Source organism: Drosophila biarmipes, unplaced genomic scaffold (genome assembly GCF_025231255.1).
Source record: "Drosophila biarmipes strain raj3 unplaced genomic scaffold, RU_DBia_V1.1 ptg000016l, whole genome shotgun sequence".
Lineage (NCBI taxonomy): Eukaryota > Metazoa > Arthropoda > Insecta > Diptera > Drosophilidae > Drosophila > Drosophila biarmipes.
The window spans coordinates 973,092-989,771 of NW_026114534.1; the positions used below are offsets into that span (position 1 = coordinate 973,092).

At 36.6% G+C, this 16,680-nt stretch overlaps 3 non-coding genes across 3 annotated transcripts; all 3 read right to left on the reverse strand.

Annotated features, from left to right (window-relative positions):
- Positions 1 to 832: 832 nt before the first annotated feature.
- On the reverse strand, positions 833 to 4,807 carry LOC127011958 (large subunit ribosomal RNA). Its single transcript, XR_007765417.1, has one exon. It is a non-coding gene; the product is annotated as a large subunit ribosomal RNA (ribosomal RNA).
- Positions 4,808 to 5,203: 396 nt separating this feature from the next.
- LOC127011850 (5.8S ribosomal RNA) lies at positions 5,204 to 5,382 on the reverse strand. Its single transcript, XR_007765311.1, has one exon. It is a non-coding gene; the product is annotated as a 5.8S ribosomal RNA (ribosomal RNA).
- Positions 5,383 to 6,587: 1,205 nt separating this feature from the next.
- On the reverse strand, positions 6,588 to 8,582 carry LOC127011929 (small subunit ribosomal RNA). The gene has a single exon (XR_007765388.1). It is a non-coding gene; the product is annotated as a small subunit ribosomal RNA (ribosomal RNA).
- Positions 8,583 to 16,680: the final 8,098 nt, after the last annotated feature.

A 16,680-nucleotide genomic window follows, 5' to 3' on the forward strand; every position in this document is an offset into this window, starting at 1 on the left:
AGGAATATTTTTATATTATATGTTTGCCAATCTTCGCGTCACTAATAAGATGACGATTCATATTGTTATTATTAGATGGTCGAGTTGTACTTATATTGATATGTTAATCAAATTGGTCTCTTACTTGAAAATCTAGACCTTAGGAATATTTTTATATTATATGTTTGCCAATCTTCGCGTCACTAATAAGATGACGATTCATATTATTATTAGATGGTCGAGTTGTACTTATATTGATATGTTAATCAAATTGGTCTCTTACTTGAAAATCTAGACCTTAGGAATATTTTTATATTATATGTTTGCCAATCTTCGCGTCACTAATAAGATGACGATTCATATTGTTATTATTAGATGGTCGAGTTGTACTTATATTGATATGTTAATCAAATTGGTCTCTTACTTGAAAATCTAGACCTTAGGAATATTTTTATATTATATGTTTGCCAATCTTCGCGTCACTAATAAGATGACGATTCATATTGTTATTATTAGATGGTCGAGTTGTACTTATATTGATATGTTAATCAAATTGGTCTCTTACTTGAAAATCTAGACCTTAGGAATATTTTTATATTATATGTTTGCCAATCTTCGCGTCACTAATAAGATGACGATTCATATTGTTATTATTAGATGGTCGAGTTGTACTTATATTGATATGTTAATCAAATTGGTCTCTTACTTGAAAATCTAGACCTTAGGAATGTAATATATAAAGGATTAAAAATTCGCCACAAAGCCAAGCAAACAATCAATGCATACAAATAGATTGTTGGTTGAACTTTATATAAGAAGTTCAACACAACAAATAAATTATGCAATTTTATTATCGAATCATCAAGCAAAGGATAAGCTTCAGTGGATCGCAGTATGGCAGCTGCTCAACCACTTACAACACCTTGCCTGTTACAAAAGTCGTTTACAATTGATTCTAGGCTTTGTCATTGTATTAAATAATGCTTTTATATGTAACTAGCGCGGCATCAGGTGATCAAAGATCCTCCCAATTTACTATGTTACAAATTACATTGGCATCACATCCATTGTCGTTTAAAAAGTAAATTATAAACTTTAAATGGTTTAGAAGCCATACAATGCAAATTGCCCCTTATTTATCATTGCAGTCCAGCACGGATACGACCTTAGAGGCGTTCAGGCATAATCCAACGGACGTAGCGTCATACCACTGTTCGCTCGAACAAGTATTGTGCCATTGGTCCGTACCTGCGGTTCCTCTCGTACTACGCAGGAATGCTGTCGCAACAACGTTTTGTCATTAGTAGGGTAAAACTAACCTGTCTCACGACGGTCTAAACCCAGCTCACGTTCCCTTGCATGGGTGAACAATCCAACGCTTGGTGAATTTTGCTTCACAATGATAGGAAGAGCCGACATCGAAGGATCAAAAAGCGACGTCGCTATGAACGCTTGGCCGCCACAAGCCAGTTATCCCTATGGTAACTTTTCTGACACCTCTTGTTAAAAACTCTTTAAACCAAAAGGATCGATAGGCCGAGCTTTTGCTGTCCCTGTGTGTACTGAACACCGAGATCAAGTCAGCATTTGCCCTTTTGCTCTATGTGTGGTTTCTGTCCGCACTGAGCTGGCCTTGGGACACCTCCGTTATTATTTGAGAGATGTACCGCCCCAGTCAAACTCCCTACCTGGCAATGTCCTTGAATTGGATCATACCTGAGTAATTGGAGTTATACCAAATTTTCAAATCAAAAATACATAAATGCACCGTTTTATTAAAGAATTTGTTTGCGATTATATAACAAACTCGTGATACTTTGATCAAGAAGCTTGCATCAAAACCCAATACCATAAGATATAATAAATATATCCGTATAATGGCTAGGAAATGATACACGTTCCATTTAATCAAGTAAGTAAGGAAACAATAAGAGTAGTGGTATTTCATTGGCGATACCAAACCGAGGTCTAATATCTCCCACTTATTCTACACCTCTTATGTCTCCTTACACTGCCAGATTAGAGTCAAGCTCAAAAGGGTCTTCTTTCCCCGCTAATTATTCCAAGCCCGTTCCCTTGGCTGTGGTTTCGCTAGATAGTAGATAGGGACAGTAGGAAGGAATCTCGTTAATCCATTCATGCGCGTCACTAATTAGATGACGAGGCATTTGGCTACCTTAAGAGAGTCATAGTTACTCCCGCCGTTGACCCGCGCTTACTTGAATTTCTTCACTTTGACATTCAGAGCACTGGGCAGAAATCACATTGTGTCAACACCCGCTAGGGCCATCACAATGCTTTGTTTTAATTAGACAGTCGGATTCCCCAAGTCCGTGCCAGTTCTGAATTGATTGTTAATTGATAATCGTTATAATTAATAAGAACTAATTGGTTTAACCCAATTAGTATTCTTAAAAATTTTAGCAAGAAAGTTCCACAATTGGCTACGTAACTAAACTATCCGGGGAACAAGTAACTAACATAAATGCTAGAAACTCTATTTACCCAGAACGAGCACATAAACCATGTTATTGTTTCCCAATCAAGCCCGACTATCTCAATCTTCAGAGCCAATCCTTATCCCGAAGTTACGGATCTAATTTGCCGACTTCCCTTACCTACATTATTCTATCGACTAGAGACTCTTCACCTTGGAGACCAGCTGCGGATATTGGTACGGCCTGTTGAGAAGTTTGCGTGTCCCCACCATAAATTTTCAAGGTCCGAGGAGAAAATATCGACACAACAGTATATGTCATGCTCTTCTAGCCCATCTACCATATCTCTCTGCGAAAGACTTCCATGGTAGTACGGCTATAAAACAGAAAAGAAAACTCTTCCGATATCTCTCGACGGCTTCTTTATGGTCGTTCCTGTTGCCAGGATGAGCACGAGGCCCATATTTAATAACAAACGGATACTCAACAGGTTACGGAATTGGAACCGTATTCCCTTTCGTTCAAAATTATTCAAGTATATTAATTTAGCTAGATTTTATATAATATATATATTTGTTTGGCATTTGTATTTTACTTGAAAATTTTCGGCTTTCGCCTTGAACTTAGGACCGACTAACTCGTGATCAACCACTGTTCACACGAAACCCTTCTCCACTTCAGTCCTCCAAGGTCTCATTCGATTATTTGCTACTACCACCAAGATCTGTACCAATGGCAGCTCCATGCAGGCTTACGCCAAACACTTCTACGCATACCATTGTACCTTCCTACTCACTAAAGTTTCAAAATTTATATTACAAGTAATATAAATCATCTACTTTAGCGGTAATGTATAGGTATACAACTTAAGCGCCATCCATTTTAAGGGCTAGTTGCTTCGGCAGGTGAGTTGTTACACACTCCTTAGCGGATTTCGACTTCCATGATCACCGTCCTGCTGTTTTAAGCAACCAACGCCTTTCATGGTATCTGCATGAGTTGTTAGTTTGGGCACCGTAACATTACGTTTGGTTCATCCCACAGCGCTAGTTCTGCTTACCAAAAGTGGCCCACTGGGCACATTATATCATAACCTTGAACTTCATATCAAGAAAGTTAAGGTTCTTACCCATTTAAAGTTTGAGAATAGGTTAAGATCGTTTCGACCCTAAGGCCTGTAATCATTCGCTTTACCAGATAAGATTATTTTATATAATATTAAAATGCACCAGCTATCCTGAGGGAAACTTCGGAAGGAACCAGCTACTAGATGGTTCGATTGGTCTTTCGCCCCTATACTCAATTCTGACAATCGATTTGCACGTCAGAACTGTTTCGGTCTTCCATCAGGGTTTCCCCTGACTTCAACCTGATCAAGTATAGTTCACCATCTTTCGGGTCACAGCATATATGCTCAAGGTACGTTCCAGTTAGAGGCATAAATAATATAAATATCATTATACATAACTATATAGAACGCCCCGGGATTGTGTTAATTAGCTATAAATAGTTAAAAAACTAATCCCATTATTAGTCAAGTTAATTACGCTATTAGGTTTATATCCCAATAACTTGCACATATGTTAGACTCCTTGGTCCGTGTTTCAAGACGGGTCCCGAAGGTATCCTGAATCTTTCGCATTGTTAATCCTACAAGTGCATATAATAAACACAAAAATCAATGATAATTATGCCATTATATAATTCCGAAAAATTAACGCACTGTATTCATATAAATCTATCAGCACTTTATCAAATTAATAACATTTATTCTGTGTTAAAATGCAAGCAAATTAATTTGAATAAACTATAAGTTATATTTTATGATAAATTTGGTATGCTAATAGATTACAATGTCCTTATATGGAAAAAATGCACACTATTATCATAATATTGTTTAAATATTACAATTCTAATGATGAATTTTCCATAACGGATATTCAGGTTCATCGGGCTTAACCTCTAAGCAGTTTCACGTACTGTTTAACTCTCTATTCAGAGTTCTTTTCAACTTTCCCTCACGGTACTTGTTTACTATCGGTCTCATGGTTATATTTAGTTTTAGATGGAGTTTACCACCCACTTAGTGCTGCACTATCAAGCAACACGACTCTTTGGAAACATCATCTAGTAATCATTAACGTTATACGGGCCTGGCACCCTCTATGGGTAAATGGCCTCATTTAAGAAGGACTTAAATCGTTAATTTCTCATACTAGAATATTGACGCTCCATACACTGCATCTCACATTTGCCATATAGACAAAGTGACTTAGTGCTGAACTGATTTCTTTTCGCTCGCCGCTACTAAGAAAATCCTTGTTAGTTTCTCTTCCTCCCCTAATTAATATGCTTAAATTCAGGGGGTAGTCCCATATGAGTTGAGTATAACTTTTATATGCAATTAATTCTTTATATATAATGATAAAACATTTTATTAAATTCGTTATATTAATAATATCTGTATATAAATGGCATTTGTTTGATTTAACGAATCAACGAAGAACAATAATATTGTCAACGGTTTTCTATTTTCTAATCATTAATAAGAGACAATTCTAGATAAATTTTTATGCTAGACATTTCTCAGTATCATTTGATTGAAAAAGAAAATATTTCTCTTCGTTTTTCACATTCAAATTATTTACTAATGTGAGATAATGTTTTTCATATATTTTTTAATATTATGAATAAAATAATTAAATTATTATTATCCAATAATATACCATATGCTTATAAAATTTCATTATAAAATTTGTATAAGCAACTTAATTAGCATAGTCTTACAACCCTCAACCATATGTAGTCCAAGCAGCACTATAAAATTAATTAAAGTACATAACAGCATGGACTGCGATATGCGTTCAAAATGTCGATGTTCATGTGTCCTGCAGTTCACACGATGACGCACAGTTTGCTGCGTTCTTCATCGACCCATGAGCCGAGTGATCCACCGCTTAGAGTTTTATAAATTGGTTTCTTAATTTTGTCAAATATGTTTTTATTGAAAGAAATTAAAAATACACCATTTTACTGGCATATATCAATTCCTTCAATAAATTTATTTTTATACCTAAAACGAATGCTGCGAAATGTCTTAGTTTTATATAACCAATATATATCAAAGTATTTCTTTTTAAATTGCATTTATTGTAAATAAATATATATATATATATATATTAATACTTTTTTAGCGATATAAATTGAAATTTATATAAAACATTAACCTGTATAAAACCAGGTACAACATTGTACATTTTAGGTTGTTGCATTATCCAATGTATGCGCATAACTGAGATGAACAATACATATCGCAACGCGTGTATATTATGGTCCATATACACACAGTATTTTAATTGTGTTTATATACAATAATAATTTAATATTATTATTTTAATAATTCGATTTGCTTGTTCGAATTTTTATTTGTTTGTTTTGGCTGCTTATTATTTCTCTCATATGTATTAAATACAATATATAATTTTAATATTTGCATTATTTCGATTTGCTTGTTCGAAATTTCATTTGATCTATATTAGATCATATACATTTTGGCAATTCATATTTTATTTGTATTACTATAATGTATTTATTATAATATAAACAAATATTTTATTAACGGTAAGGATATACAATAATAATTTAATATTATTATTTTAATAATTCGATTTGCTTGTTCGAATTTTTATTTGTTTGCTTTGGCTGCTTATTATTTCTCTCATATGTATTAAATACAATATATAATTTTAATATTTGCATTATTTCGATTTGCTTGTTCGAAATTTTATTTGATCTATATTAGATCTCATATACATTTTGGCAATTCATATTTTATTTGTATTATTATAATGTATTTATTATAATATAAACAAATATTTTATTAACGGTAAGGATATACAATAATAATTTAATATTATTATTTTAATAATTCGATTTGCTTGTTCGAATTTTTATTTGTTTGCTTTGGCTGCTTATTAATTTCTCTCATATGTATTAAATACAATATATAATTTTAATATTTGCATTATTTCGATTTGCTTGTTCGAAATTTCATTTGATCTATAATAGATCTCATATACATTTTGGCAATTCATATTTTATTTGTAATACTATAATGTATTTATTATAATATAAACAAATATTTTATTAACGGTAAGGATATTAAAACATTAATGATCCTTCCGCAGGTTCACCTACGGAAACCTTGTTACGACTTTTACTTCCTCTAAATAATCAAGTTCGGTCAACTTTTGCGAAACAACCGTAACACGCAAGGCGTCACAGTGATCACGTCCGGAGACCTCACTAAATAATTCAATCGGTAGTAGCGACGGGCGGTGTGTACAAAGGGCAGGGACGTAATCAATGCGAGTTAATGACTCACACTTACTGGGAATTCCAAGTTCATGTGAACAGTTTCAGTTCACAATCCCAAGCATGAAAGTGGTTCAGCGGTTTACCCGGACCTCTCGGTCTAGGAAATACACGTTGATACTTTCATTGTAGCGCGCGTGCAGCCCAGGACATCTAAGGGCATCACAGACCTGTTATTGCTCAATCTCATTATTGCTAGACGCAATTTGTCCATTTAAGAAGCTAGTGTCCTTATAATGGGACAAACCAACAGGTACGGCTCCACTTATATAAACACATTCAAACACAATAAACATTTTACTGCCACCATGAATGAAGGCTATATAAGCTTCAACACCATAATCCTGAAGATATCTATTTAATATATTTGAGTCTCGTTCGTTATCGGAATTAACCAGACAAATCACTCCACGAACTAAGAACGGCCATGCACCACCACCCATAGATTCGAGAAAGAGCTATCAATCTGTCTTACACACTTATGTTCGGACCTGGTAAGTTTTCCCGTGTTGAGTCAAATTAAGCCGCAGGCTCCACTCCTGGTGGTGCCCTTCCGTCAATTCCTTTAAGTTTCAGCTTTGCAACCATACTTCCCCCGGAGCCCAAAAGCTTTGGTTTCCCGGGAAGCGACTGAGAGAGCCATAAAAGTAGCTACACCCAATTGCTAGCTGGCATCGTTTATGGTTAGAACTAGGGCGGTATCTGATCGCCTTCGAACCTCTAACTTTCGTTCTTGATTAATGAAAACATCTTTGGCAAATGCTTTTGCTTAAGTTAGTCTTTCGACGGTCCAAGAATTTCACCTCTCGCGTCGTAATACTAATGCCCCCAAACTGCTTCTATTAATCATTACCTCTTGATCTGAAAACCAATGAAAGCAGAACAGAGGTCTTATTTCATTATCCCATGCACAGAATATTCAGGCATTTGAAGCCTGCTTTAAGCACTCTAATTTGTTCAAAGTAATTGTACCGGCCCACAATAACACTCGTTTAAGAGCACTAATGCAGGTTTTTAAATAGGAGGAACATATGAAAAAATACAAGTATCTAAGCACATGTAAGAACTCCACCGGTAATACGCTTACATACATAAAGGTATAGTACTAACCACAATTGTAAGTTGTACTACCCGTATGAAGCACAAGTTCAACTACGAACGTTTTAACCGCAACAACTTTAATATACGCTATTGGAGCTGGAATTACCGCGGCTGCTGGCACCAGACTTGCCCTCCAATTGGTCTTTGTTAAAGGATTTAAAGTGTACTCATTCCAATTACAGGGCCTCGGATATGAGTCCTGTATTGTTATTTTTCGTCACTACCTCCCCGAGCTGGGAGTGGGTAATTTACGCGCCTGCTGCCTTCCTTAGATGTGGTAGCCGTTTCTCAGGCTCCCTCTCCGGAATCGAACCCTGATTCCCCGTTACCCGTTGCAACCATGGTAGTCCTAGATACTACCATCAAAAGTTGATAGGGCAGACATTTGAAAGATCTGTCGTCGGTACAAGACCATACGATCTGCATGTTATCTAGAGTTCAACCAATATAACGATCTTGCGATCGCTTGGTTTTAGCCTAATAAAAGCACATGTTCCATAAGGTTCATGTTTTAATTGCATGTATTAGCTCTAGAATTACCACAGTTATCCAAGTAACTGTTAACGATCTAAGGAACCATAACTGATATAATGAGCCTTTTGCGGTTTCACTTTTAATTCGTGTGTACTTAGACATGCATGGCTTAATCTTTGAGACAAGCATATAACTACTGGCAGGATCAACCAGAATAATGTTTTTATTCATATTTCATTCATATTTTTTGAATAGAAATTAGCAATATATATGTTGTTATAGATTTTATTTCTATCGAATACGGCCATTTTTATATAGCATTCGTATACGTTTGTTTTCCAATTTATACTTGTTTCGCCACTAATAATAACAAGTTTTTATTGATGTCAAAAAGAATCATATTCTTTATAAACACAATATTTATTTTTCATATATTTTCTTTATATATGCACATTTCATTCTAAAATATCATTTTTGTTCGACATACATAATATATTGTATCCACACATGTACAATTTTTGTTTAACCAATATAAGATATTGAGTTAATCATTTGTATTTTGACGATAAATTTAAAATTTATCTATATATATCCATATAAGTCTCTGGTAATATATAAAATAGAACCGAGTGTATATATATAATTATTACTACTATATTTATTTCTTAAATAATATATACTTATATATTATTTATATATATACTCTTTATTATATATTATATAATTTCTTAAATAACTCTCTTAATAGCTATTTTTATTATCAACAATATAAGTTGATATTAATATTGAAAATGTATTCATAATTACATTTTTATATTTCTTTGGTAGACTTTTATGTACTATTATTATTTAATAATACACATATAATATAAATCATGTTAGCCTACCTCCTAAAATTAACGATAAAATTCGGAAACAATTTGTTATTCTATGTACAATAGAAACTTGGCCTTTGTTTCAACGTTATTATCTTTGGGCTTAAAATATTAACCGCGGAGCCAAGTCTCGTATTCAAATAAATGAATAAAGAAACAAATTTGACGGATAATATCTTCTCTACTGACATATGTCAATAGCAGACGGCCGGCCCATTGACCATCCTATAGTAGTTTTTGGACACGCTGTCTCCCATTCGGGTATATTCAATTTACTTTGCCACTCACCCATAAAGTGTTCTCTTATATAATAAGACAACGCACTTTTATATTCATTATATGGATATATTGCCTTCCTCATATTTGCAACACCACCTATAGTAGTTTTTGGACACGCTGTCTCCCATTCGGGTATATTCAATTTACTTTGCCACTCACCCATATAGTGTTCTCTTATATAATAAGAAAACGCACTTTTATTTTCATTATATGGATATATTGCCTTCCTCATATTTGCCACACCACCTATAGTAGTTTTTGGACACGCTGTCTCCCATTCGGGTATATTCAATTTACTTTGCCACTCACCCATATAGTGTTCTCTTATATAATAAGAAAACGCACTTTTATTTTCATTATATGGATATATTGCCTTCCTCATATTTGCCACACCACCTATAGTAGTTTTTGGACACGCTGTCTCCCATTCGGGTATATTCAATTCTCTTTGCTACTCACCCTTATAGTATTCTCTTATTTAATAAGAATACTAAAATACTTCTCATATTATAGATGTAATCTATTAACTTCTCAATATCCATACGGTTTATGTATGGTATTGACAAAATCCTATGCATTTGCATAAGATTTATTTTGCCACAATTTATAGTACTAGTGCCGCCCTCACTAGGTATAAATATCTCATTTCGCTAGTAGTGTATGGGCAAATTCTACTAGCTATTCTCATAAATATGTCACTTATATGCCATATCTATACAATTCATGCACTTTTATATGTATATTTGCTATATTATACATTATTATGCCTTATAGGTATTATACCTATAAGCCACATCCATACGATTGCTTAATATAAATATATGTATAATTTTTTATACATATTTTTTTTTTTATTTATGTATGGTTTTTTATTCATATCCATATACTGTATTCACTTTTATATGGATATGATTGGCGTTTTATATAGTATTGACAAAATCATAAGTTTGACCAATACGAGGAGAGGTCCGCCAACGACCACCTCCCTATAGGTGTTTTTGGACACGCTGTCTCCCATTCGACTGCTTACTATACTAGGGGCTACCCGCTCCGTATGATATTCTCTCATATAACAAGAGAATGCAAGAAATATTCGTATTTTATGAATATAATCCATTTATTTTTCAATATCCATACGTTTTACTTAGTTTTTTGTACGGTATTGACAAAATCCTATGCATTTGCATAAGATTTATTTTGCCACAATTTATAGTACTAGTGCCGCCCTCACTAGGTATAAATATCTCATTTCGCTAGTAGTGTATGGGCAAATTCTACTAGCTATTCTCATAAATGCCTTCTTTATGCCATATCTATACAATTTATGCACTTTTATATGTATATTTGCTAATATTATACATTATTATGCCTTATAGGTATTATACCTATAAGCCATATACATACGATTTCATTTTTTTATTTATATATGGTTTTGTATTTATAACCATATACCGTATTTACTTTTATAAGGATATGATTGGCGTTTTATATAGTATTGACAAAATTATAAGTTTGACAAACACTTTTTTAAGTCTTTTAGTTAAAATTGTCATTTTTAATTGACTATCTAAACACTAGATATATTTGCACATGGAGCAAAGAGTATAAAAATTGGTCGCGTCACTAATAATATCGCGATACATTTTTACTACCATCAAAATACCACATACGTTTATATGTCCTCTTTATTTAATTTGGTTTCTAAACCTCAGGAATAGTTTTAATTATATGTGCGCTCTAAGTTGAATGAATTTCTTGAATCTCTTTACTTGAATTTCTAAGACTTAAAAATATTTATAAATAGATGTCCTATTGCATAATATTTTTTTATCGCTTCACTTATAAAATAACGATCCTGCCTTTCTACCTTTGAATAAACATTCATATAAACATGGAGAAAAAAACGTTCGCGTCACTAACAGTATGTGACGATAAAATTTTGCTAACATTAAAAGGAACATATTTTTATATGTCAACTCTTAGTTGAATTGGTCTATTGCTTAAGATTCTAGACCTTAGGAATATTTTTATATTATATGTTTGCCAATCTTCGCGTCACTAAAAAGATGACGATTCATATTGTTATTATTAGATGGTCGAGTTGTACTTATATTGATATGTTAATCAAATTGGTCTCTTACTTGAAAATCTAGACCTTAGGAATATTTTTATATTATATGTTTGCCAATCTTCGCGTCACTAATAAGATGACGATTCATATTGTTATTATTAGATGGTCGAGTTGTACTTATATTGATATGTTAATCAAATTGGTCTCTTACTTGAAAATCTAGACCTTAGGAATATTTGTATATTATATGTTTGCCAATCTTCGCGTCACTAATAAGATGACGATTCATATTGTTATTATTAGATGGTCGAGTTGTACTTATATTGATATGTTAATCAAATTGGTCTCTTACTTGAAAATCTAGACCTTAGGAATATTTTTATATTATATGTTTGCCAATCTTCGCGTCACTAATAAGATGACGATTCATATTGTTATTATTAGATGGTCGAGTTGTACTTATATTGATATGTTAATCAAATTGGTCTCTTACTTGAAAATCTAGACCTTAGGAATATTTTTATATTATATGTTTGCCAATCTTCGCGTCACTAATAAGATGACGATTCATATTGTTATTATTAGATGGTCGAGTTGTACTTATATTGATATGTTAATCAAATTGGTCTCTTACTTGAAAATCTAGACCTTAGGAATATTTTTATATTATATGTTTGCCAATCTTCGCGTCACTAATAAGATGACGATTCATATTGTTATTATTAGATGGTCGAGTTGTACTTATATTGATATGTTAATCAAATTGGTCTCTTACTTGAAAATCTAGACCTTAGGAATATTTTTATATTATATGTTTGCCAATCTTCGCGTCACTAATAAGATGACGATTCATATTATTATTAGATGGTCGAGTTGTACTTATATTGATATGTTAATCAAATTGGTCTCTTACTTGAAAATCTAGACCTTAGGAATATTTTTATATTATATGTTTGCCAATCTTCGCGTCACTAATAAGATGACGATTCATATTGTTATTATTAGATGGTCGAGTTGTACTTATATTGATATGTTAATCAAATTGGTCTCTTACTTGAAAATCTAGACCTTAGGAATATTTTTATATTATATGTTTGCCAATCTTCGCGTCACTAATAAGATGACGATTCATATTGTTATTATTAGATGGTCGAGTTGTACTTATATTGATATGTTAATCAAATTGGTCTCTTACTTGAAAATCTAGACCTTAGGAATATTTTTATATTATATGTTTGCCAATCTTCGCGTAACTAATAAGATGACGATTCATATTGTTATTATTAGATGGTCGAGTTGTACTTATATTGATATGTTAATCAAATTGGTCTCTTACTTGAAAATCTAGACCTTAGGAATGTAATATATAAAGGATTAAAAATTCGCCACAAAGCCAAGCAAACAATCAATGCATACAAATAGATTGTTGGTTGAACTTTATATAAGAAGTTCAACACAACAAATAAATTATGCAATTTTATTATCGAATCATCAAGCAAAGGATAAGCTTCAGTGGATCGCAGTATGGCAGCTGCTCAACCACTTACAACACCTTGCCTGTTACAAAAGTCGTTTACAATTGATTCTAGGCTTTGTCATTGTATTAAATAATGCTTTTATATGTAACTAGCGCGGCATCAGGTGATCAAAGATCCTCCCAATTTACTATGTTACAAATTACATTGGCATCACATCCATTGTCGTTTAAAAAGTAAATTATAAACTTTAAATGGTTTAGAAGCCATACAATGCAAATTGCCCCTTATTTATCATTGCAGTCCAGCACGGATACGACCTTAGAGGCGTTCAGGCATAATCCAACGGACGTAGCGTCATACCACTGTTCGCTCGAACAAGTATTGTGCCATTGGTCCGTACCTGCGGTTCCTCTCGTACTACGCAGGAATGCTGTCGCAACAACGTTTTGTCATTAGTAGGGTAAAACTAACCTGTCTCACGACGGTCTAAACCCAGCTCACGTTCCCTTGCATGGGTGAACAATCCAACGCTTGGTGAATTTTGCTTCACAATGATAGGAAGAGCCGACATCGAAGGATCAAAAAGCGACGTCGCTATGAACGCTTGGCCGCCACAAGCCAGTTATCCCTATGGTAACTTTTCTGACACCTCTTGTTAAAAACTCTTTAAACCAAAAGGATCGATAGGCCGAGCTTTTGCTGTCCCTGTGTGTACTGAACACCGAGATCAAGTCAGCATTTGCCCTTTTGCTCTATGTGTGGTTTCTGTCCGCACTGAGCTGGCCTTGGGACACCTCCGTTATTATTTGAGAGATGTACCGCCCCAGTCAAACTCCCTACCTGGCAATGTCCTTGAATTGGATCATACCTGAGTAATTGGAGTTATACCAAATTTTCAAATCAAAAATACATAAATGCACCGTTTTATTAAAGAATTTGTTTGCGATTATATAACAAACTCGTGATACTTTGATCAAGAAGCTTGCATCAAAACCCAATACCATAAGATATAATAAATATATCCGTATAATGGCTAGGAAATGATACACGTTCCATTTAATCAAGTAAGTAAGGAAACAATAAGAGTAGTGGTATTTCATTGGCGATACCAAACCGAGGTCTAATATCTCCCACTTATTCTACACCTCTTATGTCTCCTTACACTGCCAGATTAGAGTCAAGCTCAAAAGGGTCTTCTTTCCCCGCTAATTATTCCAAGCCCGTTCCCTTGGCTGTGGTTTCGCTAGATAGTAGATAGGGACAGGTGTGTCTCGGATCCCTCCGAACTTATTTAACGTGACGTGTTCCGCACTGAAGGGATTACAGCCACGGCATTCTAATATACCCACAAGGGAGTATATAATGCAAGGGTGTGGGTTAAGCGCCAAACCAACGCCCTGGACTAGAAGCTATAGCTATGTACATAGCAACCACCCCAGTAGCAATTTAAGTACTTGCTTGTCGGGCAAGCACTCCGCCTTGCATAGGGGCGAGATCTATCTAAAATCTCTACTGTTCTTTGGGTCGCAGCACCCGAGTTGTATTAACGCAACATCCACGTCGAGCCCGGGGACTCTACCCGCGATATAGGTGTCAACCACAGCCACCACGAAACTCCCACTAGGGGGCCGACCTCAATGAGTAGCCTTGGAGAACCACTCAACCCGTGGCACCGAAATTTCAGGCTCGGTGGGCCTCACCCCTTCAGCTCCGACAAGCTCGGATGGGGCAACCATGTCATATTAGTCGCCTCCTACGACAAGCAATGACAAGCTGTGGCAGTATTCTTCGCCGTTGCCACACGGCAAGGGGGTTTTGGGACTATTGTCCCGGCGCCTGCGGTTCATCCCTCGTCGCTTCCATCCTACGCCTCGAGAAGGCAGCATCAGCAAAAGCTCCTAGGAGACGCATCCGTTCTGGGGTCTCGACTACTCCTGCGACGTTCCATCGTTCTTGGACTCGAACAATGCCAAGGGCATCCAAGTCACGCAAATCGCTATAGAGGCGGCACTCACATAGTACGTGAAGCCAGTCCTCACTCTCCTCTCCACATGAGCATGCGGTTGTGGTGCTGAGGGTTCTACCATGGAGGAAAGCGTTGAACGACCCGTGTCCTGTCAGCAAGAATCCGGCTCTTAAGGTGAAGACGAAGTCCTTCCTCTTGTAGACGAACGCTGCCTCTGGGAAAAACTGGCGAGTCACAAAACCGTGAGCCGCTTGGTCCCATCTGAGTTGCCACTCATTTAGCAGACATTCGTCTAGCAGAGCCATCTTGGATTTCCAGTCCAACACAGACAAGTCCTGTCCATAGAGCCAGTCGCTCTCGTCCAGGGGAACGTGCTTTCTGAGCTTAAACTTCACTGCCATCCTGTGAGCATCTAAATCCATTGGAGGAGCACCAGCAAGCACCTGCAGTGCCACCGTGGACACTGTGCGGCATACCGGTAGGCATCCTAATAGGATGGTCCTCTGGCACGAGGTGAGGAGTCTTAAGGACTTGCCCTTGCTCGCCGCCTTGTACCAGACCGAGGCACCGAAGAGTGCACAGGGGACCATGAGTCCGCTGTATATCGTCCTCTTAGCACGGGAGCTGAGCCCCCAATCGACTCGGAGCACCCGTGCTAGCCCTCCGGCAACTCCAGCCAGCCGATCTCTGAGAGCAGAGATATGCGGGAGAAAGCTCATCCGCTCGCCGACTAAGATGCCAAGGTACCGGCATTTGGTGACGTATGGCAGGCTTGCTCCAGCAAACCGTACCGTCGGTCTCCTAGTGTCTGAAAGATTCCCTTTCAGCAACATGATTGCCGTCTTGCTGGTTGACACACTCACTCCAACCTTTCGCTCCAGATCGGCACGGGAATTCCCATCGACGAAAAGTAGCAAGTCATCTGCAAACGCGCTCAGAGCACAATGTGGCTCCAGGCGCTGAAGCAGCACATCCATCAGTAGGTTCCAAATAAATGGACCACTGACGGACCCTTGCGGGCAGCCCCGTGTAACCGACACTGTGGCCGCTTCGTAACTGCTGATGATACTGGCACTTCGACCGGAGAAATAACTTTTCCACAAGTCTATCTCTCGACAGCCGACGTCGATAAGCCGATCCAGCACCGCGTTCCACTCAACATTGTCGAAGGCACCCTTGAAATCAACAAAGATTCCCAGCACCCTCCTCTCGCGGCTGGTGGAAACGGTGTTTTTAGCGTGCATCCACGCATCCTCAACGCAGCGTCCAGGCCGAAATCCAAATTGCCATCTGCAGCCATCCGGTAGCACATCCTTCAGTCGATTCACCATGATCCCTTCCAGCACCTTTCCGAACACTGGCAAAAGGCATATGCCACGATAAGAGGCAGGATCGCTCCTGTCCTTATCTGGCCCCTTTACCAGCGGTATCACTCTCGGGTGTTTCCACTCGGCAGGAAAATATCCTTCCGAGAGGCATCGAGAGTACAACTTCGTCAGGTGCTGAGGGATAGCACGCCATACCTCCTTGACGATCCCACCCGTGATGCCGTCCATTCCCGGCGATCGCCGGCTTCTCAGCTTCGCGACGCTGGTTGCCACCTCGAAGGCTTCGAGGGTCGGTGGAGCAGCAGGAGTTATACCCT